General features: G+C 54.6%; 1 protein-coding gene and 2 long non-coding RNA genes across 4 annotated transcripts in view; 1 reads left to right on the top strand and 2 right to left on the bottom strand.

Annotated features, from left to right (window-relative positions):
- LOC120385155 overlaps positions 1 to 25,762 on the top strand; it is a 572,769-nt gene that overhangs the window by 537,547 nt on the left and 9,460 nt on the right. The gene's annotated exons all lie outside the window — the stretch shown is intronic.
- LOC120385160 overlaps positions 7,688 to 25,762 on the bottom strand; it is a 135,390-nt gene continuing 117,315 nt past the window's right edge. The window contains exons 1-3 of one of the 2 annotated variants that reach the window (XR_005589309.1): positions 10,720 to 10,743; positions 9,738 to 9,891; positions 7,688 to 8,645 (exon numbers count right to left, since the gene is read on the bottom strand). This is a non-coding gene — a long non-coding RNA (uncharacterized LOC120385160). Of the gene's footprint in view, positions 8,646 to 9,737; positions 9,892 to 10,719; positions 10,744 to 25,762 lie in introns of those variants that run through there. The other variant, XR_005589308.1, reaches the window with a different exon arrangement.
- Positions 11,286 to 12,954, bottom strand: LOC120385164. The gene is made up of 3 exons (XR_005589313.1): positions 12,937 to 12,954; positions 11,728 to 11,850; positions 11,286 to 11,345 (listed from the first exon to the last, which is right to left on the bottom strand). It is a non-coding gene; the product is annotated as an uncharacterized LOC120385164 (long non-coding RNA).

Raw genomic sequence — 25,762 nt, 5'->3', positions numbered from 1 at the left:
GAGGCCTGTGATATGCAGGGGTCAGATTACATGCTCTAATGGTCTCTTCTGGCAATAAACTGGACTAATTTATTTAGAACTGAATGTAGCATCGGGAGCAGCGTCTGATGTTTTACTGTCTAGCCGGCTTGCTTCCTAGAACGAATGCTCCTTGAGTGGGGTGATCCACAGGGAGTAGCTCAAACCTTCAAAGTGCCTGGCCAGGGGCAGGACATTAGCCCAGCAAGGGAGGGGTGTGGCAGTGACATCACAAAGGCCTTTGGCAGGACCTCAGACTATTGGCCAAAGGTGGTGGGGAGGTGGTGACCTCACAGAGAGATGCTGACATCAGCCAGGCAGGACAGGGGCGAGGGGCCAGGGAAACCTCAGAGACCCTGTGGCTTTGCTTCAGCAAGTCTCCTTCTCCAGGTCTCTCTTTGAGGACTGGGGGAGTTTTGGGGTTCACGTACCTGAGCGCCAGGAGGAACCTCTTTCGAGTTTTCTACTTCCCTTTTAGTGATTTTACTTGATAACAGCCGACCCTGTTTAGAGGGTAAGAGCCTCCTCGAGGTTTGAAACTGTTCAGTCTGATCCATCTGGTGACAGTTGAATTCATGGAAAACATTATCTTAAGGACGCAGAATTTTATTCCAAACCTGGGATATTGTCCCTTAGAATCACTGAGGACATTAGGGTTTGTCCTTTTTGTTTCAACTTTTCCTCCATCCATCCCTCCTTTCTCTTCCTCTCTTGCTTCTTTTCTCCTTTCTCCCGTTCCCCTCCTAACACCAGGAGGGGTGTGTGTGTGTGTGTGTGTGTGTGTGTGTGTGTGTGTGTGTTGCGGGGGAGTGCTCGGCAGCTCTCACTGAGGGAGGTCCACCCAAAACTGTGGAGCGGCAGTAGTGCTGGGGCAGTGATCCCCGCCAGTGACCTGGGCCATCCTTTGAGCTCTCTGGTGAGACCTCTCAGCCTCCCATCCTCAGTCTCTACCCTGATTGGCTGAGCAGGGGGTTAATGACAGGGAGGAGACTCAAGGCCTTTTTGTTCTCTTTTAAGACCAAGTAAATAAGTCATAACCACTTATATGTTTGATGGATTTTGCTGCTTCTCTGCATTAATTGTCTCTGAGCAGTTCATGATTCTCTCTAACTTTGCAGTTCTCCTAAAATACTGGCTGAATAATTACTGTGCATACTTGTTGGACTGGAGCTCATCTGAGAGCACTTTCTTGAGGTCATTCAATGTATGTAATTCAAAATCCGATGGTTAATTTGACAATCAGGGCTCTGGGTCCTATTCCCAATTCTGCCATTGACTGGCTGTGTGACCTAAGACAAGTCAGTTCTCCTTTCTCAGCCTGAGCGTCTCCCTCTTTCAAGTAGGGTAATAATGATCCGCTCCTACCTACATCCACACACTCACTCTTCCCCAACACACACACACACTGTCTCTCCCCACACACAAATAGTCTCCACACTGCAGCTGAAAAGCAGCTGGCAATCTAGTAGGATGACCCTGGAACAATGGGATAGAGAAACCTGCATCACTGAAAGTGCAGCCACAAAGACACCACACACCAGCTTCCCCTAGCTGGCAAGTATCACACCTCCACAGAAAGATCCCTATGGTATCGTAGGCCAGCTTCCTAAGGCCTCAGCCTCAACCACTTAACATAGGGGCCTTTCTACACTCTGGTTCTGTTCTAACGGAAGGATCATTTCCAATTGTTCGCTCAGACCAGCTTACCCAGCACCCTCACTGCTGTGCAGCTCTGGATGTGTGGCCATGGCTGAACAGCAAGAATTCCTGCCCATTTCCCTTCTGGCTGGAGCATGGTTTGTGGTTAATGATGTTGCTGTACATTGTTTGCTTCCTGCCTTGGTAATTCAGACAGTCCCTTTTCCCAACATATCTCCAGCACATCAGTCCCTGGCTGGGTCTCCTGGGCAGTGGAAAACATCCCTTGTTTGGTGCTGCCAAGGGGATCGTGCATAGCTGAGATGTCTCTCGGTTTGGATCAAAGGGGAATGTTGGATGGAATATATCACACAACCCTCCCTGCTCCCCAGAGCCCCATGGGGAGAATGTAGAGAAGGGAGTCATTCCTCCCTGCACTCCCAGAAGACTTGCTAGGACTCCTTCCTGCCAGCTACTCACCCCTGGATTCATGCTTAGCTCCTAAGATCTTTCTGCTCCAAAGGCTCCATAGTCCTGGGGTGGGGAGGTGTCACTGCACAGTCTGAAACACAAGGAGGTTTCTGGAATTGAAGGAAGGAGCAGAAAACGGAGAGGAAAGAAACAGAGAGAAAACGCCTCATCTCTCGCCCTCCCCTGCCTCCCCATCAAGAAATGTTACCAAGGACCAGCGTCAGGAAATGGTGCCCTGGGCAAAACTTGTACTTTGGCAAAGTTCTTGGTTCAGGCTTGTAGCAGTGATGGAATAAACTGCAGGTTCAAATCAAGTCTCTGGAGTACATCCACAACTGGGATGGGCCATTCAGTCCTTTGTACAGAGCTTCAGTTTGTAGCCAAGTCCCTCCAGAGGTAGGAAGCAGGACTGAAGACAAGATGGAGATGAGGCGTCAGTCTTTTATAGTCTCTTGCCATGTGGTCTTTGCTTTCTTTGTCCCAAGGACACTCTATCCAGCACGTGACATCGAAAAACCTTAGAGTTCTGTCCATAGGCAGGTCCCTGCACACCTTGCTGAGCCACAAGGCATATCTGCCTTCGCTAAATGGGTCAATTGTGTAGCTGATGGTCCTTAATGGGCCATCAAGCAGGCTAGGCAGAGCTGACACCAATTTGTCTGGCTGGGGTGTTCCCCAGAAGCATAGCACAAGTTTGAAATACAGGCAGCATAGAGCCAATATTCATAATGTCAACTACAAAAATGATACATATCTAGAGATAGCACAATTATAATCAGCCAATCATAACCTCTCCATAGACCCTTTATGTGACCACCTTTATACAATATTGGCTGCAAATATAGAACAGTGGTGGCAACGGTGATCTATACAGTTACAGATTATGTCAAGAACGTCACAGGAGGTGACATGGTATCAGCGAGACTGATACTGGAATACTGCCTCCAGTTTTGGTGTCCTCATTTGAAAAAGATGGTGTGAAATTGGAGCTGAGACAGCAAAGAGCCACCAAATGTTCTGAGGGCTGGAGAAAAATGCCTTCTAGTGAGCTATTGAAAGAGCTCAACCTGTTTAGCTTCTCAAAAGAAGATTGAAAGGTGACTTCATTGAAATGTTGAAGTGCCTTACTGGAGAGAAAAGATTGGCTATTAAAGGGCTCTTTAATGTAGCAGAGAAAGGCATAAAAAAAGCCAATGGCTGGAAGGTGAAAAGAGACAAATTCATATTACAATTAAGGCACAAATATTCAACAGCGAGGATGATTCACCACAGGAACAAGCTACCAAGGAAAGTGGTGCATTCTCCATCTCGTGACGTCATTTCATGATGACTGGATGCCTTTCTGGAATGTGTTTACCCCAAAAGTAGCTAGTGTGTCATACAGGAGGCCTGTGATATGCAGGGTCAGATTAGATGCTCTAATGGTCTCTTGTGGCAATAAAGTCGACTAGTTTCTTTAGAACTGAGTGTAGCATTGGGAGCAGCGTCTGATGTTTTCCTGTCTATCCGGCTTGCTTCCTAGAACGAGCGCTCCTTGAGTGGGGTGATCCACAGGGAGTAGCTCAAACCTTCAAAGTGCCTGGCCAGGGGCAGGACATTAGCCCAGCAAGGGAGGGGTGTGGCAGTGACATCACAAAGGCCTTTTGCAGGACCTCAGACTATTGGTCAAAGGCGGTGGGGAGGTGGTGACCTCACAGAGAGATGCTGACATCAGCCAGGCAGGACAGGGGTGAGGGCCAGGAAACCTCACAGACCCTGTGGCTTTGCTTCAGCAAGTCTCCTTCTCCAGGTCTCTCTTTGAGGACTGGGGGAATATTGGGGTTCACGTACCTGAGCGCCAGGAGGAACCTCTTTCGAGTTTTCTCCTTCTCTTTTAGTGATTTTACTTGAAAACAGCCGACCCTGTTTAGAAGGTAAGAGCCTCCTCGAGGTTTGAAACTGTTCAGTCTGATCCATCTGGTGACAGTTGAATTCATGGAAAACATGATCTTAAGGAGGCAGTATTTTATTCCAAACCTGGCATCTTGTCCCTTAGAATCACTGAGGACATTAGGGTTTGTCCATACATAAGAACATAAGAAAGGCCGTGCAGGTCAGACCAAAGGTCCATCTAGCCCAGTATCTGTCTACCGACAGTGGCCAATGCCAGGTGCCCCTGAGGAGTGAACCTAACAGGCAATGATCAAGTGATCTCTCTCCTGCCATCCATCTCCATCCTCTGACGAACAGAGGCTAGGGACACCATTCTTACCCATCCTTGACTGGAGATTTGTAATGGGAATCACTAGGAGAGGAATGATCCTGGGAAGTCAATGCCCAGCCTCCCAACCCTGCTCCTTTGGCCTTGTTTAATGAACAGATGAAAGATAAGAGCGTTGTACTCAATACGTTCAGTGTCCATACAATCTCGGTGCACACTGGATTTGAAAGTTGTCCTTCTTCATCCACGAGTGTCCATTTGAAATCAGAGGATTTATAATGCCCCATGGGCTACTTCCCTGTGATACACAGGGTCACACACATCGTGGTGAATAGGACAGATGACTAAGTAATCACAGTGGGTTTCACCCCCGTGGGATCACCTGTAAGGATTTTCCTTCCTTTAAAGAGGGCAGGACCCAAACCCCATTCAGAAGACATGGGGAATCTTACAGTAAATTCTTCCCACATAGTCCCTTTGTAAAGCCCATCTATCGGAGCTTCCCTTAGCACAAGAAAAAAAGGACACGCAGTGGTAACCACACAAACAAGACTTTATTTCCTATGGGGAAAAGGGCTGAGATAGGACAGAGAAGGGCAGATTAACAAAACTTTAACTCTGGAAATGCTCCACTCTCCCAAACAGTTACACCCCTGAGGTAATGTTGATGTTCTCTCTCTTCTCTTGCAAGGACAGTGGTGGATGGCTGCTGCTCTCTTGACATTGGACATCAGGGACGGACTTCGATGAGGACATAGGAACAGGTGAGTAGACCTAACTAAAACCCCTCCCTATCCCTCTTTGCGTCGTCTCTGCCTGGATGTTAGACCCTATCTCTGTGGATTCAATCCGTGCGTGGGAGTGTGCTTCCCCACCCAAAATAATAGAGCACATGGGAAAAGGTCACCACATTCTTTTCCCAAGTCCAAGATGGCCACCTTATAGATAACGCAAAAGGTACATGCCTTTCTTCCCTTCTTTTACTAAAATTTGGCAGGGCAACTAGCATTTTACAACCTGGAGACTGGATTTGACCGATCAGGGGATGTTCTGGGACAGGGTGACCCATCCAGAAGGGGGTTGTGTATCCCCTCTGAGAACTCCTCCCCCTGTCCTCTACCAATTGAAGTGGGTGTCAGCCCTGTAGGACCACCCCGAGAGGATTTGACCAAACACGGAAGTAATGTGGCGGAGTGACCTGCCCGCAACAGGATCACATGGGCCATCTAAAAAGCCCTCACACCACCCTCTACCAATTGGCGACGGTTTCAACCCACCTTGGGCCATCACAGAAGGGAAACATGTACCAATCAGAACAGATATAGCCCGAAGGTCGAGGCCATGATTTCTGCAAAACACATCCTTGGAACGAGACGGCCTCTTCCCGCAGTGTTGGGTTGCGACTTCCAGGGACGATGCTGCCAGTCACGCAAACATGGAGCTCCGGAGATCGGCGGCTTCTGGCCTGGGCCTTCGGGCACTACCTATTCTGATCGGTGCGTTTCCCTTCTGGGATGGCCTAAGGGATGAGTGTGAAACCCTGATCGATTAGCAGAGGACGGTGGGGGGATTTCATGGAGGGGTGATGGGCCCCTCTTATGGGCAGGTCACCCCACCATGGCACTTTCACCTATCTGGTGAAATCCCTTCTCTGGTTGGTCCTAAGGGGATGAGGCCCACCCCAACTGGGGTGAGTCCTTGGAGGGGTTACATGACCCACTTCCGGATGGGTCACTCTGCCCCAGAACTTTCCCCCGTTGCTCAGATCCATTCCTGAGGTAGATCGATGGCGATAAAATACCCCCAGATTGGGGGAGGAGTGGGAGGAGCTCTTAGAGGGGTCACATGCCACTCCTTGCTTCTGCTCACGTTTGCATCTTGACCCGAAAGTCTTATGTCATGGGGTCATTCTCCTGGTGACAGACAGTGATGCCTTAGGGGTGAAGGGTGAGGTCCCTTGGCTGGAACCAAATAACTGCCCTTAGCCTCAGTGTGGTTTGACCTAATGGCCACAGTCAAAATGGCTGCCCTCCCCCTCAGGGCTGTGTGGCCCAACGACCAGAGTCCGTGCGGCCGCCCTCCCCCTCAGGGCTGTGTGGCCCAGAGACCAGAGTCCGTGTGGCCGCCCGCTCCGTCGGGGCTGTGGGGCCCAATGACCAGAGTCCGTATGGCCGCCCGCTCCGTCGGGGCTGCGTGGCCCAACGACCAGAGTCCGTGTGGCCGCCCTCTCCGTCGGGGCTGTGGGGCCCAATGACCAGAGTCCGTGTGGCCGCCCTCTCCGTCGGGGCTGTGTGGCCCAGAGAACAGAGTCCGTGCGGCCGCCCTCTCCGGCGGGGCTGTGGGGCCAGAGACCAGAGTCCGTACAGCCGCCCTCTCCGTCGGGGCTGTGTGGCCCAACGACCAGAGTCCGTGCGGCCGCCCTCTCCGTCGGGGCTGTGTGGCCCAACGACCAGAGTCCGTGTGGCCGCCCTCTCCGTCGGGGCTGCGTGGCCCAACGACCAGAGTCCGTGTGGCTGCCCTCTCCGTCGGGGCCGTGTGACCCAACGACCAGAGTCCGTGTGGCCGCCCTCTCCGTTGGGGCTGTGTGGCCCAACGACCAGAGTCCGTGCGGCCGCCCTCTCCGTCGGGGCTGTGTGGCCCAACGACCAGAGTCCGTGCGGCCGCCCTCTCCGTCGGGGCTGCGTGGCCCAATGACCAGAGTCCGTGCGGCCGCCCTCTCTGTCGGGGCCGTGTGACCCAACGACCAGAGTCCGTGCGGCCGCCCTCTCCGTCGGGGCCGTGTGACCCAACGACCAGAGTCCGTGCGGCCGCCCTCTCCGTCGGGGCCGTGTGACCCAACGACCAGAGTCCGTGCGGCCGCCCTCTCCGTCGGGGCCGTGTGACCCAACGACCAGAGTCCGTGTGGCCGCTCTCTCCGTCGGGTCTGTGTGGCCCAACGACCAGAGTCCGTGTGGCTGCCCTCTCCGTCGGGGCCGTGTGACCCAACGACCAGAGTCCGTGCGGCCGCCCTCTCCGTCGGGGCCGTGTGACCCAACGACCAGAGTCCGTGCGGCCGCCCTCTCCGTCGGGGCTGTGTGGCCCAACGACCAGAGTCCGTGTGGCTGCCCGCTCCGTCGGGGCTGTGTGGCCCAACGACCAGAGTCCGTGCGGCCGCCCGCTCCGTCGGGGCTGTGTGGCCCAACGACCAGAGTCCGTGTGGCCGCCCTCTCCGTCGGGGCCGTGTGGCCCAACGACCAGAGTCCGTGCGGCCGCCCTCTCCGTCGGGGCTGTGTGGCCCAACGACCAGAGTCCGTGCGGCCGCCCTCTCCGTCGGGGCTGTGGGGCCCAACGACCAGAGTCCGTGCGGCCGCCCGCTCCGTCGGGGCTGTGGGGCCAGAGACCAGAGTCCGTGCGGCCGCCCTCCCTCTCTGTCGGGGCTGTGTGGCCCAACGACCAGAGTCCGTGCGGCCGCCCTCCCTCTCCGGCAGGGCTGTGTGGCCCAGAGACCAGTGTCCGTGCCGCTATCCTGTCTCTCACGCCTGTGTGGCCCGATGGCTCCAGACAATATGGCTGCTCTCTCCCTCAGTGCTGTGTGGCCCAGCGGGCAGAGTCAATATCGCTGCCCTTCAGCACAGGGCTGTCTGGCTGAGAGTTCAGAGACAAGATGGCCGCCCCTCCTCTTGGGGCTGTGCAGTCTAGTGGCACATTGGGGAGGTGGGCTGCCACCCAAGGATGGATGGTGGCCGGGGTAGGGGGACCCAGGCCCTTGTTACTCCCCCCCCGGGTCCTACCCCAGGGCCTTGTCCATGGCCAATGTGTTCGGCACTGAGTCAGTGGGGATCCAGCCAGAACATCTGACGTCAGTCACCATGGCGATGGCTAGTTCTCCCAGGTTACTTCCTACGAGATGTCTCTAGGACATGGGCTGGGGGTCTCTGGGCTCCCGGCGTGGGAATCTCCCAGTGACTCCGAGCTCCCTTGCACGTCTGCAGGCACCCGGGGATGGGGTTGGGTCTCGGCACCTTGGGGCTCTGCAGTCAGGGGCATCAGCTGCTTCTGGACTGGAGCCTACAATGTGCATCCTCCATTTTCGGCATCTGCCTAGACCGAGCTGAGCTGCTCCCTTTCACACTGGTGCTCCAGTTGTAGCATGTCCGGCAGGGCTGGGGAGGGGCTTGGCTTCCGCCGCCTAGACTGTGAGGTTATGTGTGACTGGTGCACCCGGCACATCCTGCTCTGCCTCTTCTCTCTCCTCCTTCCCATGCAGCAGCTGCTTTGCCGTCTCCCAAGAGATGTGATCAGTGGTGGGCTCGGTTGGCTCCTGTTAGCCTCTAGATGTCTGTAAGAGGAGAAAGGGCAGGAACACAAATCAGAAGAACAAAACCTTCCAGCAGGGTAGTTTTCCACAGCACAAAACCACCACACTTTGCTAATGCTCCTTTGTAACTTCCTTGAGAGCTGGCATTGCGTAAAGAGAGCACCCAACCCCCCACAACCTCCGCTACCCTGTGGGCTGGCAATGGATAGAGGAGTCTGGGAGACTTTCTCCTCTCTCCGCCTGGCTCTGATGACTGAGGAATCACATGCGAGAAGCTCTGTGAATGTAGGGCTCTGTGCAGTGGGGAGAGATGTCAGACATGGAGCCCAAAGGTGGGGTTGTCCTGACTCTGCAGTAACTTCATTACAGTGAGAGAGATTTCAGAGTTCAGCTACAGGGTTCTGCCCTGTAACCGTGTGTGGGGCTGGGGCAGAAGTGGGGCAGTGATGCACTCATGAAAGGAGTAGGGCTAAGGGGGGCCCCGTGTTACCGCCGCTAAAGCCCCTGTGTGGTGGGTTCCCGCGGGGCGGGTTTGTCCTGGCTGGGGTGGGGCGTGGGGGCTCCACGCGCGGCCGTTCCTCCCCGCCCCCCCCCCCCCCCCGGCCATTTGGGGATTTAGTTGGGGATCGGTCCTGCGTTGAGGAGGGGGTTGGACTAGATGACCTCCTGAGGTCCCTTCCAACCCTGCTAGTGATACTCTATGAGCTGCTCTTGCCTGTAGGCTCCGCCCCCTACAGCTCCTGTTGGCTGCGAATCATTAATCCCACCCTGGCCCTGCCCCTAGCTGCTCCTCACTCCAGCTCCAACCCTCGGCTCGACCTCCACTAGGCCCCACCACCCCGGCTCCAGCCACTGGGCCCAACCGTCCATGCTCTGGTGTCTGACACCAGCGATATGTAAGTCGTTCACCTCCGGGCTTTCCATGCGTATGGCCCTGACTTTGTCAGCTCTGGTTTTCATCTGCCATTGTGCTGCCCCGTCACATGGCTTTATTAGATCCTTTCAACTTCTTCAAAGTCTTCTCTACGCCTCACTGACCTACACAATTGTCTGTCATCTGCCAATATCCACCTCGTTGTTCAGTCCCTGTTCCAAAGACGCTGTTGTACGTACCATAGCAGGACAAAGAGGTCTTCTGTGTCGGTCCCGGTTCCCTAGTCGAATGCGGAACCCGACACGAGATTTCCAAGCTTCTGCAGCCATTTGTAATGTCTATTGAGGATGTGCCCTGTGGTCCTGTCACATGTCAAAGGCACTTCCTGAAAAGCTGAAACAAAGAGGAAACAGGTTGGAAGCCCCATGGTGCTGATGTGACTGGTGCCTAGAAACCTCCCCTTCAGATGGCCATTGCCACATGCTATTAGCTACCCAAGAGTCTGCAGGCAAGAAACAGCAACTCAGCTACTCCCAAAATAGCCCTGGACAGAGAGGAGACCCCATTCCGTGCGTAACTTCCCCTCCCCAGCATACGCACGTCCACACGCTAAAACACAGGCAGGTGGGAGCAACTCTGCTTGGGATGGAACAGAAAAGCAGAGGTGTTAAATCATCCAACATTTACGCACAGATCCGCATAGGAATTTAGACTCCTAACAACATCTACTGAAATCCTATGTGGCCCTGGGCCTTCGTTCCTTAAGAGGTCACAGGGAAAGATGTTCCCAATGTGCACTCAGGAATTTCCTATGAGCTGATAACCAAGATATGAGTGGTTCCCTGGCCTGAAATCTCTCCATTACAGGGAGGGCAAGTGATGAATCTTTCCCTACAGAGGGTAATTGTCATCATCACCACCACCACCCTTAATAATAACAACAGCCCTTTTCAATTCTGTCAGGCCTTCCTTCAGAGATGTTCTGACCTCTATGAAGACAGTCTCCCCACACAGTTCTAAGGCTACGTCTATTCTAGGAGCTAGGGATGGAATTTCCCTGCTCCGTACACATATTGTGGCACCTCGATCAAAGCTCACGTGATCATCCTTCTTCCTTAAACACTGTCCTTAGACAGAGGGACACATTCAAACTGTTTTCAGGCCCTGTGCTGCACCCTGTACTTCCCACAGAGGCACAAACACACAGAGGTATTTCCTTACCTTCATACAGGCAGGAGATGCCATCTTCAGTCACTGTTTCAGACAACAAGTCACAGTAATGGTGGATAGTATTTCCTAGACAGACAATGAATCTCATGACTTTTCAAATCCTTTGCTTAAAACTGCGAAAGATGCAGCCATTCTCCCAAGACAGCCCTTGGGAAATTAAATACATTCCTTACATCTGTTCACAAAGCACATTAGATAAAGCATCAGAAGCCTAGAAGTCACTGAGAGACTGATTTCCAAAGGAGATTGAATTCACATCATGCTGGTTTCCCCAAGGCGCAGCCAAAGAGGAGTTGTGGGCAGGGAAGTTGGTGAGATCGATACAGCTAAGTTGCTCGACTCTTCTTGGAAGTCTTGTTAATCTCTCTCTCTCTCTCTATCTCTGTCACACACACACACACACACACACACACAGTTTTAAGATTCTGGTGCTGTGAGAGGAACAGAGCAGCAGTCTAGAAAAGGGCTTTGAAGGAAGCAGGTCAAAAAGCTCAAGTGAAGTCGCTCTGCTTACCAATGAACAGGGCTGCAGAATGTCTGATTGTTGTCTGTGAGCTTTCCAGGTATTCTAAGGCGTGGAACAGGAATTTGGGGATGTGGCTCTTGTTGTTCTGCATCTAGGAAGAAAGAAGGAAGAAACGCACAATATACAAATGACATGTTCTTCCCACAGGGACTAGTCCAGGAAGCCAAAGCATAGAGCCAGGGCATGGCAACAGCCAGTATGAGCCCATACGCCATAGCAGCACCTCTCTGGAGTTACTGTTGTGTTCTCCAGAACCTCAGCTTTTGTTTTCAGAAAGTTTGCAGGTCTAACAGTTCAGGAGAAAAATTTCAAAAATGTGAAGGGATTGTAACTCCTGCAGAAATGAACCAGCAGAGAGCCTGGAATAGAGTCCTGCCACCCGATGGAAGCGGATGGGTACTCAGGGTGTGGGGTTAAAAAGGTCTCCCTCAAGTCCCCATTCACCACTCTGAAGGCACAAGGAATTCACCTACCAAGCACTTCCAGGCACACTTCCGGAGCTGTGTGGAGCCATCCCAGGCCATGCTGCGGAACAGCGTCTTCAAATGAGCCCACCTGAGAAACACTGCGCAGCGGAAGAGCGTCAGTTTGCATCTCTGCAAGAGAAGGTGAGACCAAGAGGGTTCTCACTGAGAGAGGACAGTCTGGGGACATGGAGCCTTCCCCGTCACTTGTTCTCCTGCTTTTCCTGCTAGTGGAGGAGATTCCTGTCATTTGTTGTACACAGGAGTGTGCTCAGGAGAGGGAATTGGCTGGAGCGAGCCAGAGCCGTCCTGTCTTTGGATGGTTTGGAGCGGTTGACCAGGGCCCTGCGCTTTGGGGGGCCCCGCACTTCAGGGGGACGCAGGACGTGGGCCATGCTGGGGCCAGGAGCAGTACTCCCACTATGCTATGCCCCACCTCGCCAGCGCCCAGCGTCGTTTGGGAAATGAGGGGGTGGGGCTTTGGGGGGAGGGGAGGAATAGGGATGGGGCAGGGGGCGGAGCAGGGGTGGGAAGAGGTGGGGTGGCACTTGGGGGAAGGGATGGAGTGGGGCTGGGGCTTAGGGCAGAGTAGGGGGTGTTGTCCCAGGCCCTGTGCCCCTCTATGGACGGCCCTGGAAAGATTCATAAGAGATCTCCACAGCTCAGTCCTTAGGTGCAAAGAGACTGCATGAGAGCGTGAGTCAGCTTTGGGATCCCAAAGAGTCGGACCAAAGGGCCCCCAGATCAGGCTTCCCTCCACATCCCAGTTGGCCCAACAACAGAGGGCAACGTCCGGTGAATTCTGGGAAGCTGGGACCTGGAGAAGTTCTCTCAGGAGCTCCAGGGAAGAAGTCAGGGCAGCTGCACCCACTTTCCAGAAGGCTGTGGGCAGATATCAGCTCCCTGAACTGAAGGGGCTCTTACAGATCTGTGCTCCCTTTTCTTTTGCTGCCTCTTGTTATGAACCTTTGGATGCAGCAGCCCAAAGGCCTGAGGCCCGTCTTTGCAGGAGAGGGTCAGGGCTCTTTCCCAGAAGAAGGCTTTTCTTCCCAATTGTGCTGTGTGCTGTGAGAATGGATGAGGCACTGGGCTCCAGCATGGAGTGAAGCAGGGAGGAGAAGACTCTGCTTGGGCAAGGGGCTCTGGCCATTAATGGAGTGGGGGCCCCAGGAGATTCTGGCTCTTTACTCTTAAGGAAATAATGACCGTGGCACTTACCAGTGTCACACTCTCATCAGTCTTCAAGGTGCAGCAGGAGCGGGAGCAAGCAGTGGATCATCTTCTGCTGCACGATGGGTTTGTCCGGGTCCTTCACGCTGCTCACCACGTTGCCAAGCAGTAAAATGGCACCGGAGCGCACGCTGTCCCTCTCCTGGCAATGACACACAGGGAGTGGGGAAGCCCGGTTAAAGCCAGGCAGGATCAGAGCATAACGTGACAGAGTCATAATCCGCACGCTGCTCCGGTTCCCCCGTGTTAACTGACTTGGGTCGCGGGAGCAGTGAGGCCACCAGGCCAGCGCCATAGACATCTTGTGTAGAACAAGGCCTGAGACACTGTGCAGGGCAGTGCAGCCCCATGGTGTCCTAGACACAATTTCTGTCTGGAGAGCACAGAATCCTAGACCCCTAGAAGCTTAGGGGAGAGGGAGGGAAGGCTGCTGGAGACTGGTCTGGGGAAGGGGAGGAGCAGCTGCTGGAGCCTTACAGGGAGGTGCTGCTACAAAACACAGCAGTTCTTTTGCTCCTTGGTGCCCCTGAGAGCCGGGAGATTCCCGACCCACCTCTTTCCTGCTGGGAATCTCCACCTCTTTGGGGGCCGGTGTTCTCCAGACAGCTGGTCATCTGCCCAGTGCCAGGACCCCTCTCCCCGAGGCCAGGCGGCAGCAGGGGCTGGGAGCATGGCGCTGATGCTGAGGTTTGCGGAGAAGAGCTCTGACAGGGAGGTGGCTGAGCAGGAGATTCCCCACCCATGGCAGGGGCACCCCTTGGAGGCTTCATGGCAGGGCTGAGGGTTGGTTGGTAAGGGGATGGGAAGAGAGAGACAAGGGCACCAGAGACAGGCGGGGGGGGGAGGAATGGGGTTCTCCTGTGTTTCCCAGCCTTACGTCATCAATGAAGGGGCGAAGGCTGACTGCAATGTCCTGGGAGATGGAGCCAAGCCCCTCCCCATCCAGGAGGTAGATGATGTCTGCAGCTTGATGCATGGCTCCCATGACACGCCCTCTATCCGTGTCACAGAACATGTCCATGATCGCTGGCAGCTGGGCCCGTAACGAGTGCACCTGCAGCAATGGAGAAGGCAGCTCATTACTACCCTGGATGACAGCCTGGGGCATATGCTGGCCCATCCACTCCCACCTATGAGACACCACGGCTGGCACAGCCGCCCAATGGAGCACAAAGTCATTCTCCTGTCACTCTCTGCCAGCTGCTCACTGTAACCTTTGTCTTTGCTCACCCGCCTCCCCACTGCATCACATCTGCAATCAGGGTCAGCTCACGGGAGCAGGGACCACGTCGTGCCTTGATTTGCTCAGTAAAGCACCTCCAACATTCGAGTGCTGTGCGTTAAACAACAAGGCTTGTGTGGGGATCTCGCTCTCATTGCTGAGCGATTCAATGAACATCGGCTTCCTCGGTCCCCAGGCAATCCACGCCCCTCACCTTTTCTGGCTGGAGCACAATACTGCCAAGGCCTCGCAGACTGAGCCGACGTACAATGGGGTTTTATCTTGGGTCCATTCCATGAGCTGTGCCTGGAGCTCTGATTTTGTCAGTATTGTCTCAATGGAAGGACTCTGGAGAAACTGGAAAGAGCCAAATCAACATCGGGTTGAGGAGCAGAGGTCTTCCTGTGGGGTCTGTCCCCTGGACACTCATCTTTACCAAATGGCCACTTACTCCCATACAACGTCTCCGGTGTGTAGGGAGCCAGTTGCTGCTCTTTCAGTTGGCTCATTCCCAGAACTTAGACTAATGCACAAGTCACAAATAAACCCCAGGAAAGGGGAATCTCAGGCCCCACTGAGTGCCATGGAGAGACCCCTGGGGCAGAAGAAAAGCAGAACCCCAGGAAAGGTGAGGAGAGAAGCATGGCCTTGGGGCACCGGAGAAACATCTCCTCTTGTCACAGGATCCCACCTAAGTACATCCAGCCAGGAGCGATCTCACCCTGTCTCTCCCTCCCTCTCTGTGCCATGCCCCACCACCATCCATGTGCGGAGAGGAGCTAGCTGGCTGGAAGGCTGCTGAGCTGCTGACAATGTGCCCAGAGCTTACTGGCCTGAGCTGCTCTCCTGTCAACTAATGAATCTCACCTCAGTGCAGAAAGTTATGGCGATATTTCTCTGCTCCTCCTCCTTCTCCCTTTGAACAGTGGTGACGGCCTCTCTGAAGACGGCAGGGAGCTGAGGGTTCTCAAACTCGATCATGGCTCTGGAACATGGAGCAGAAAGTCCCTTGTGGTTATCAAGGGGAGAGAGTTCCTCTCTAGTTGCTGGGCTGAGATGGCAGCCTGGAACAGAGGAACATTTCACACAAATCCCATTCCCAAGAGAGACCCACTGAAGAGGAAACTTTGGGCTCCTACCTTGCAATCACGCCAACACCCTGCGAGTAGTAATATCGTGAGGCTATCATGTCCCAACCCTGCTGAAATTGGATGCTGGCAAATTCCTTCCAGTATCCGGGCATGGAAAAAAGAGTCTTCACAGCCTCCACCGACGTGCTAAAGACAAAAAATACCAGTGTCAGGCAACGAGATCAGCCCCAATCATGGCAAAGCTGCACACGCCCTGGCACACACAGCATGGACAGCAGGAGCTAGCCTCCCCGAGGATAGATCCAGTGTGATATCATGGTGCTCCCCTGCCCAATGGGCCCTGTCGACACTGCAGTTTCATTGAGTTTGTAACCAGTTAGTGACACTGTAGCTTCTTAAGATGGTTGATGTCATCACTCAATGCGGTTGAATACTTGATTCTTTACTGTGACAGGTAACAGGACTCAAGCGGGCATGTGGGGCCAGATCCTTAGTTGGTGTAAGTGAGCCTGGGCTAACTATAGCACCCGAACAAATGATGGCCATGAACAGCCTACATGTGTTTAGCAGAGCACATCTGTTCTTCCTTTTCCTTTCAGTCATTACCTTAGGGGGTTGAGGCAGCTGGATCCCTCCTCGGGGCTGGATGTCGTGCTGGCCATGTAGGTCCTGGCAAGTGCAGATCCATCACATACTGCACTTGCCTGGCAGAGGATGAGCATCTGGGGATACATTTCCAGGATGGCTTCTCGGTATCCCCATAGGAAAAGGACCTCGTAAATGGTCCTCATTGCCTGGAGGGGGGGAAGAATTTCACTCCACTATCCCAATCTGCCACCTGCCCCCATTGCCATTCGCTATTGTCCTTTTCTCGGGTCTCATTTCCTCCCCAGCCTATTACAAAAGAGGATTGGCTCCTGAGAGGGGAGGAGACATTTGGAGGGTCCTGAACCTTCACCCATTCCTGGAACGGAAGCAGGATGGAGCCCTACGGAAAGGTCAGAGGAGTCTGGATGATGTTATTCCCCATTATTTCGCTTAATGGTGCAGACTCTGTGCTTTGGGTTTCCAGCCATGACTGCAGGCTGAAACCATCCTGAGGAGATCAGTTCTTGTAGACCCAGTGTTTCTGGCCCAGTCAAAAGTACTGGACATCTCATGATCCCATGCTGGGAAGATTTCTAGTCACAATTTAGAGAGCCAGAAACCTGGATACTTCCAGAGACACCCGAACTGCACCTGCTCACTAAAGAGCCACCTAGAGCGGCAAACAGAGCCAGGGCACCAGCAGATAAACCGCTTCAGATCAGTAACTTTTCCTGGGTGAAGCTTTATTTACACCTCTTTGGTTTGCTAGCAGGTGGCCAGGACACACTAAGGCCTGGTCTGCATTACAGAGTTATGTCAATGCAAGGCCCCTCACCCAGCATCACCCTAACTATGGAATTTCCTTCCCATTGGCAGAACTGCCCCTTGGTGCCAAATTCATAACTCCACCTCCATAAGTGGCAGAGAGTCCAGGTCGATGCAGTGTCAGTGTAGACACAACGTCGCGTACGTCAACTGGCTTTCAGGAGCCTTCCCACAATGCCCCACCCTGACCGTACAATCGAGACGAGCGCTTCTGGTGAGGACGTGCACTGCCGACACAAGCAGCAAAGTGCAGACACACACAAGGGATAGAATTGCTGTGGCGGCTGTATGCCGAGATTACGAGGTCGGCTTCATTGTGTAGTGGAGCCGTGGCCTGAAGCTAAGAAGGGTGAAGCTCACAGACACACACAGATGCACTATCCTCCCCGCGGTTGCGGGTTCTCAAAGTGACATCTCAAACCTCACTTACAGCCAGAGACACATTGCCGCTCTTCTCCTCCCGGTGTCTCTGCTGGAGCTTGTCCAGCAGCTGCTGCAGCACCTCCTGGGGAGCTGTGGTTCTTCCCCAGGGCCTTCCACAGCTCAATGGCACATCTGCAGATTCAGAAAGAGAAGTCAGACCTTCCTGCTTGGCCACCTCTTGCCCTCCCCAGGAGAGGCTTGGAAAACAGGCAGGAAAGGCGTCTGAGAGAGGAGACACCGATTGGTGCAGGGAGGCTGAGGCAGGGCAAGTCCCGTCAGAGAAGGTTGTATTTATTCCTTTCCCCTAATGGGTTGTTGTTCCTGAAGCTAGCACCGCTGTTTCCAGGACAGTGACCATGATCTGACCACCAGTGACCAGCACAGTGTGACCACCAGACTGTGCAACATTCTGCTCTGTTACGCTAGGCTCAGTCCCGAGGAACTTGCCTGACCTCAGTGCAGTTCCTCTGGCTATTTGGGGTGTAACTGAGACCCAGCATTTGGCCAAGTGTCTCTTAGCAGCTGAATCCTACTGCAGTGTGGTGGACAGGTCAGACACTGACTCAGAACATGCCCTGATAGGAGAGGGTTCAGGAGATTGTACTGCCCAGTGTGACAGAGCTGGAAGGAAACTAGTACTGAAATCCCCTCCTCTCTTCTCTCCATTCTTGCTGATCTAACCGCTCCTGGTCCCCCAGGCATCCGCACAGGAAGACTGCAGACAGATCAAAAGGCTTCCAGTCATTTAACTTCCAAGTTTGGTGAGGAAGGTCGGACATGGTGGTCAAGCCCTGGGGACACTGAGAACTAGGTTGGACAAACCAGAGCAAATGGCCTGGATTTAAGGTCTTCAGGAAGCTTGACTGAAATTCTGTGCCAACGCTGCCGAGTTTCTATAGCTTCTGAGCACAGACCCTGGAAAGCACTGGGGCTGCTTCAAGGAATTCAAACCTGAAAGGTTTACAAATCAAACACTCAAATCAATATGAAAACCAACACTGTATTCCTCTGGTAACGGAACTGGGTAAGAAATTCAGTTTCTTTCATGCTGCTCTTCAATTCTCTCTCCCATGTGACACAGATTTGTCTATGGTCAGTGCAGAACTGCATTGCAGAGGATGCTGAGGAAAGACGGAGTTTTGACCTCTGGCGAGGTCAGTTGGGTTTCACGGCCCCTAGGCACATGGAGACTGTATTATAAACACCTCAGCTGGATGACTCTGCAAAGTGATCGGCAATAACCAGCAGGACTCAGGGTTCACAACGTATTGAGATGAAAAGAGGCACTCACCCCTCTCAGAGCTGTTCTTGCCGGCTGTCTGCAGACTCAGGCAGGCTGCACTGCATTTACGCTCTGGTCATGTGTGGATCATTTATTTATTTATTTAGTTTGCAACAATTAGGTCTGGAACTTTCTGTCTGAAGAGATTTACCTCTGCTGCAGCGCCATAAGGATGAGTGCATTTTTTCACCACTTCCTCAGCCATGGAATAACTAGGGATCTGACTGCAGGTAACAATCCTGCACTGGTCCCCAGCGGACGGACAGATGGACCTCATGGACCTTTTCCATCTCTGCCTTCTCTCACACAATAGGAGCAGCCAGACCTCATGACCCAGGGATGTGGGTGAGCCCCAAAGTCATTTATTGGCCCTGTACTGGACAGGAGAGGAAGTGGGGTGACCCATAGAAATCAGGACAGTGCTGGACTTCCCAGAAAACTGGCACGTCTCCATCCTGGGGAGTGCAGGAGGAGGGTTGGCTCCTCAGTGGCTGGGCCTGGGCATCTCCTCTTGGTGAGCCTGGACAGCTCTCTGCACAGCAGGAAACTCCCTCCAGCTGCGTGAGCCCGACGGACCCTTCCCGGACTGTGGCCTGTCGGTAGGAGCAGGAAGAGAAATAATGGCCTGAGGTGATAACAGAGCAGCTCCCTACCTGTCCGAGGACAGCGTGTGTGCCACACAGCTCAGAACCACGTCCTGGGGGTGGGAACGAGCCAGCAAGGCCGTGGCCCTCAGTGCTGCTTTTCTGGCTCTGGGATGACAGACGTTGTCCAGCCAGATTAAGATACGTCCCACGATGTCTCAACCTGGAAGAATGCCAGAAAGTTGAGGATGGATTTATCCATGAGTGACAACCTCCCAGGTAACCCCTCCTGGCAGCCCTGCAAGCCGCCTCTCACCTCGGTTGCCCATCTTGGCTCCTCCATAATCTGAAGAAAGAGGCTTTGACAAGTCCAGGAACCCCAGCCTTCCTGAGGTCTGGTTTAGTACCTTAAAGCTCAGAAACACACACAAAAGACTTCCCCCAAACCTTACTGTGGGCACAGCCCAAACTCCCCTGCTATCCCAGGGCCTTCCCTGCCTTAGCAAACTGCTCTCAGCCTGCTCTCAAGGGCTTCCCTGCAGGAGCCTTTCCTCCATCTCTGCAGCTTCCTGCTGATCTCTCTAGCACAATCAGTTCCTCCAGGCCCATGCTTCTCAACGCATTTTCCATTGTGGGCCCCATATGTGCTGTGTGGGGCACGTCCAATACCACCTGTTTGGCCCTGAGGATGTCCCAGGTAGAGAAGCGCTGCTCCAGACCCAGCTGGTTCCACTGATGTACCCCAGAGCCCATCCCAGAGATGGCAGGCAGGGCTAGTTGGACGGGGCTAGCCAGCTCCAGGCCCCAGCCCTAAGGAGAACCTCTACACTGCGGGATTTTAAAACCTGCCGTAACCAATCTCAAAGCCGGGTCTCTAACCTCGGGCTCAGGCTATGGCACTGGGAACAGCAGTGCAGACCTGGAGACTTGGGCTGGAGCCCAGGCTCTGAAGCCCCCTCCTCCCCAGGCTTCAGAGCTCCAGTTCCAGCCCAAGCCCAGAAGAGGCTGCGTTGCCGTTTGGCCCCACTGTGCCAGCCCTGGGAGCCCACGTCCATAGGGCCAGGCTTTCCGGCTCCTGCTGCAGAGTTTGCAGCACAAGGTAGACAGACCCGAAAGGGACAAGCCGCCCCTCAGGCTCTTCCATGAGGAACTGGTCATTGCTCTTTCCTCTCTCGAACAAGGAGCAGGAGCTACCCCCCGGGTGGCTGGAGTCTGGTGCCCTGTTCTGCTAGCAGGAGTTAGAGCCCTGCACAAATCACTCTCCTGATTGAGGGGCCATTTGTTATCTTCCCCCTCGGACCTGCTGGAAACAGGGAACTCGGACAGAGACAGGGACGACTTGCAGGAAACCCCAGGAACAGGCAGGTTTGGGGAGGAAGCTCAGGCTCAGGATTCTGTTTGTTTATGAGTCTCCGAGTTTCCAGGAAAGCCAAAGCCCAGGAAGGGAATAAGTCTGCACTTAGGCGCCATGGGCAGGCGGTATCTGGGGAAGGGCAGGAATGTCACCTATTTCCAGGCCGAGCGATTGAAGGCAACAGTTAAAGGACTGTAGGGAACGTGAACCCTGATTCCTTTCTCGATAACCCCACCTGCGCAGGCTTGGGCAACTCAAGGAGCTCTCTGGGCTTCAGTTTCCCCAGGTGTCAAATGGGTTGAATTCCTACCTCCCAGGAGGGTGGTGGAGCTTCATTAATCAGGGGGAATAATGACTCTGAGAGCCTCCTACCCAGGGGATGTAGAAATGAAGTCTGCCAGAAACCTCCTAGGCCAGTCTAATTCACGGGAGGCACTCCAGATCCTGTGGGGATGGGCAGCAGGATCAGAGCTAGGGAGAGACAGAGAGAAAAGTGCAAAGCCAAATTCCTCCTGATCCTTCAGCTGGAAAAACAAGGCCCGCAGCATGTCTGAGAAACCAGTGTGGAGGCCCCTGGGCAGACTAGGTAAGTGCTGCGCTGCCAGGGCTGGGGCTATCGCTCCCCTTCAGTGGGGCTGGGCTGTCCTCAGGGACGTGTCAGAGCTCCAGCGGGCAGAGAACAGGTCAAACACCTCACGCCGCGGATCCCGCGGCCAAGCGATGAAGGGAAAGGGGCTCAGCCACCCTTCACAGCACCATGCCCGTGTGTCCCAGGAACAGTTTCCTAGGAGAGAAATTCTCCCCTCCCCTCTCTGCGCAGCATCCCCCTGCCCCACGGCGGGAGTCTCTTACTCTCTCCATCTTGTCTCCGTGTAGAGACACGATGGTCCTCAGCTCTTCCTCGGCGGCTTGAAATCGCTCCAGGGTGGGTGTCGTCAGACCCTTCACGGCTCTCATCAGCAGGGCTTGGAGCTGGGCTGAGGAAGCTGCTCCCGGGGTCTGCAATGAGAGGACAGAGCCTGTCGGGACTGAGTATTTCCATCGCTCAGCTGCCCTGGAACAGTCTGTCCCGGCGGGAGGCTGGCAGCGCCCGTGGCGTGGAGACTCCGGCTGAGCCCTTTTCTTAACAAACCTCACCAGGTGCCGAGGTTTCCTCAGTCTTTCATACGCTTCCCCCTCCCCCCTGCCTGAGAAGAGATGGGAGCCTCTCAGCCGGTGCTGGGACCCCAAGGGCACCCCCATTTCCTCCCTCTCTAGCCCCTCCCCCCAGGAAGCCCAGCTTTTGCTGAGAAAGCCTCAATGGCCTGCAAAGCCCAGTCAAGTTGCTTGTTGAGTGCAGCCGAGGGTCACTGCAGAACCTGCCCCATGTCCCATCCACCCCGAGCACCTGAGCAGATTGGCTCAGCAACTCTAGCAGCCCACAGTGTCTGCGAGGAAAGGACTGAGAACAGGGCCCAAGCGGAAATGCCTCTTCCTTCCCCACCCTGCAGCGTGTGGTGCTGCCACAAAACAGGCAGGAATCGCCGGCAGGACAGAAAGTAGCTTCGACTGAAGGAGCAAGTCTGCCTGGCTGAGGAGAATCCCAAACTGTGGGCCTCTGGGGCCCAGCCCCGTGGGTCAGAACTCACTGGGCACAATGTTACTGCAGGGGGACTGGTTCCAGGGTCACCTAAACCCAGGGCCTGGGGTGCTGAAGGCCTTTGCCCTGGTGTCTCAGGCACCTCCTGAGTGTTACTGCAGCTGGCCTGCGTGGCTGGATTAGCCCCGTCTGTCCTGGACGCCAGCAGCTGAGGATGCAGTAGAGCACACCAGGCGACACACTCGCATAGATACTCCTGGCAGAGGATCCAACCTGGGATTTCTGGAGTTTAGTGCAGGAGCCTCTCCCGCAGGAGCTAAAACCCAACTGGCTGTTAGCTAAGGCTCTAGAGCAGACTCCTTTGATCTCTGTCTCTAAGTGGTCCTGGTGCCACTAGACAGGCCAGAACACCCCACCCAGCAGGTGTGTGGGTTACCCCTACAAGTGCAGGGAGGGGCCTGGTAGGATTTTCAGCAGTGCCTGTGTCCCATGGAGAGTGCATCAGAATCAGGCACCTGAGTCAGGCACTTCTGCGAATCCCACTAAGCACCTCTGAACTTCCTGAGGTGCCTGAACCCCTTTGTCAACCTGGGCCTCGTTCAAGCAACCCAGAGAAACTCGTAAAGACTGGCTGGAGTCGATCACACTTGAAGAGTGTTTCCTTTCAGCTCCTGAGCAAGGGGCAGGTAGGTCTCCTGTCAGAGATCCCAGCTCCGGGAGATATTAATACACCCAGCAGGGGAGGCTTTCCAATAGCACAGTCACAAAGCGTCATTACCATGGTCATATGGGAGCTGCTTGGTAATGAGGGGGTGGGAGTGCGCTCTTCTTCCTGCTCTTCTGGGCTCCTTTTCCCACTTCCCCTGCGACTCCGACGCCTCCTTCTTCGTCCCTGGAGCAGAAAGAAACATTCGTAACATTTCCCTTTTCCATGTAGTATCCCTGCTTTACGGAGGATGGAGGTCGGGCCCAGAGCCCTGAAGTGGTGCCCAGGGTCAGACTGAAGGTTGTTGGCAGCTAAGCAGAGAACTCCGATCTCATGGATCTTTGCTGGGGGCTTTTACCACACGAGGCTTCCTCGGACCTGGGGGCAAGTTTCTTTTCCATGGTGTTTTCTACTTGTCCCCTCCCCTTGCACACCTTCCCTGTCAGTGATGGGCAACGGGCCTCATTTGCATTTAACCCCCCAAGAAGTAATGGCTCAGCTCTGGTACGGTTCCCAGCTGGGACCTCTGGAGCATTTACTGATGAAATGGACCCGATCCAGGAGACAAGAAATGATTTCCTACAACGTCCAGCCTCTCTGTTCTCCTTACAGCCCGGAGCAATGTTAGTACTCCCCACCCCACAGTGCCAGACCCCCAGAGGGGGGGTGACCTGACACACTCAGCTCTCCCCACCTCAGAGATGGACCTCAGCCACCCTTGCCAAAAGGATCTGGCACTAAATGGATTCCAGAGTCTGAGGTACCCATCAGGGCCGGCTCCAGGCAGCAGCCGAGCAAGCTGGTGCTTGGGGCGGCAGATTCAAGGGCGGCAGTCCGTCCAATCCCATTTTGGGGGCTTTGCTGCTTCCGCTGCCTCGGCAGGTTTTTTTCTTTTTGGTTTGTGGCAGCGCAGAGGAGGGGAGCTGCTGGGAGGCGGTGCCAGGTCTGCAGCAAGCCCAGCAGCCCGCCCACCGGGCAGCGTGGAGCCCTCCCAGCAGGCAGCGCGAGCACCCCACTTAAGGAAGCCCTGGCCGCCCCCTTGTCTCCACCCCACGCTGGCTGGGTGTGCACTCCGCTGCCCGGGGTCTGCAGGGCTCGAGTCCCCCTGCACCCGTGTTCCCGTCGCCCCGCAGGTATTTTTTTCTTTTTGGTTTTTTATTTTTTCTTCCCTTCGGTGCTCCAGCTGGCTGGGCGGTTTGTTTCGCACACACCCCCGCCCCCCGCTGCTCCGACCGGCCGGCAGGTTTCCTGCTGCTCCCTCCTTTGCTGCTATGTCCGGCAGGTTTGTTCACTCCCCTTCACTGCTCCGGCCGGCTGGGCGGTTTGTTTCGCACACACCCCCGCCCCCAGCTGCTCCGACCGGCGGCAGGTTTCCTGCTGCTCCCTCCTTTGCTGCTATGTCCGGCAGGTTTGTTCACTCCCTTCACTGCTCCGGCCGGCTGGGCGGTTTGTTTCATGCCCCCGCGCTCCGACCGGCCGGCAGGTTTCACGCCCCCTTCACTGCTCCAGCCAGCAGGTTTGATTCATCCCTCCCCCCGCCCCCTTCGTCACTCCGACCGGCCAGCAGGTTTCCCACCCACCCCCTTTGCTGCTCCGGCCAGGAGGTTGGTTCCCCCCCCACACTTCGCTGCTCCGGCCGGCGGTTTGTTTTGAGCCCCCTTGTTGCTCCAACCGGCCGGCAGGTTTCCGTTCCCCTTTGATGCTCCGGCCGTGGCTGGCAGGTTAGTTTCCCCCTTTGCTGTTTCCGCTGGCTGGCAGGTTTGTTCCCCCAACCCCATCGCTTCGGCCTCTGCACAATTTTTTTTTTTTTTTGCTTGGGGTGGCAAAAGCCAGAGCCAGCCCTGGTACCCATCGCTGTCCCGTGAGAAGGCCCTGATGTGTAAGGCTTGTAGGGTGACTGGTGTGAGTATTCCTCACATGCTCCTCGCTAACCATGTGGATTGAATCCTCACCTGTAGGATCCAGTTCAACTTTCCCTGTATCCTCCTGCAGCTTCACCTCCTCTGACTCCACCTGGTTCTCAGCTGCTATCTTCTTCCGGGACAAGTGCCTCCACCTTCTTTGTGAGAAATTGTTCTCTCCTCATCCCTGTCTGCCATCGAGGTGTCAGATTGGCTACAGACACAGAGTCTCTTCATGCCTGACAGGATGGACCATGAACATTTCCTTCTCTGGGCTTCTCTGGCAAGGCCTGTTCTTGCTGGCTAAAGTCAGAGCATGCCTCCATTGCTACAGGTTGGACAAGCACTTTGTGCACATGGATCTCTCTGTGCTCCTAGAGATGAGTCTTTGGAAAAAGGAATGAAGCCTGGAATAGAAAGAAGGAGGAAATGGGTTTTTCTGTCATTCTCTAAAGGAAGGGAATTAGTTTGCCCAGGATTCACAGGTCCAGGAGACCGGTCTTTTGAAGCCATCTGCTCCTCTAATAGCCAGGACTGGTTCATACAACCGAGAACATAAGCAACCCAAGACCACCCATCCTGGGTCCAACCAAAGGTCCATCTAGCCCATTATCCTGTGTTCAGACAGTAGCCAGTGCCCCAGAGGAATGAACAATACACCTACATTAGACAATCATTACATGAGACAAAGGTTTCTATTCCCAACGGGAAGGCAAGGAGTGCATTGGGGCAACTCCAGAGGAAATACTATTTATGGAGATATCAGTCTAAATTCTACACCAGTTTTGTTATCTTCCCTTTAGGTGATACCCTGGAAATTCACCCCCACTCGTCTGCTGAAAGTTAAAACAGTGGAAATCTGCCTCCAGAGAAGGTGAGAGGCTGGCGCAGGAGGGAGCTGAAAGATGCCGACGTTCAAATCAAAACGGAACGTTGAGACCTGACTGTTGCAACCCTGGCCCCCACCAGTCCCTAGGACATGGGTGGCCGACCTGAGCCTGAGAAGGAGCCAGAATTTACCAGTGAACATTGCCAAAGAGCCACAGTCATATGTCAGCAGCCCTCATCCACTACCGCCCCAGCCCCCGGCATCTCCCTCCCACCGGCAGCCCCCCCAATCAGCGCCTCCCCCTCCCTCCCCACTCCTCCCGCCCGCTGCAATCAGCTGTTTGGCAGTGCGCAGGAGGCTGTGGTGGGGAGGGGGGAGGATCGAGGGCATGGCAGGCTCGGGGCTAGGGGCCTTGGGGGAAGGGGTGGGG

This window comes from Mauremys reevesii, linkage group 17 (assembly GCF_016161935.1).
Source record: "Mauremys reevesii isolate NIE-2019 linkage group 17, ASM1616193v1, whole genome shotgun sequence".
NCBI lineage: Eukaryota > Metazoa > Chordata > Testudines > Geoemydidae > Mauremys > Mauremys reevesii.
Note: the sequence above shows the minus strand (reverse complement) of the source record. Positions and strands in the feature narration are given on the sequence as shown.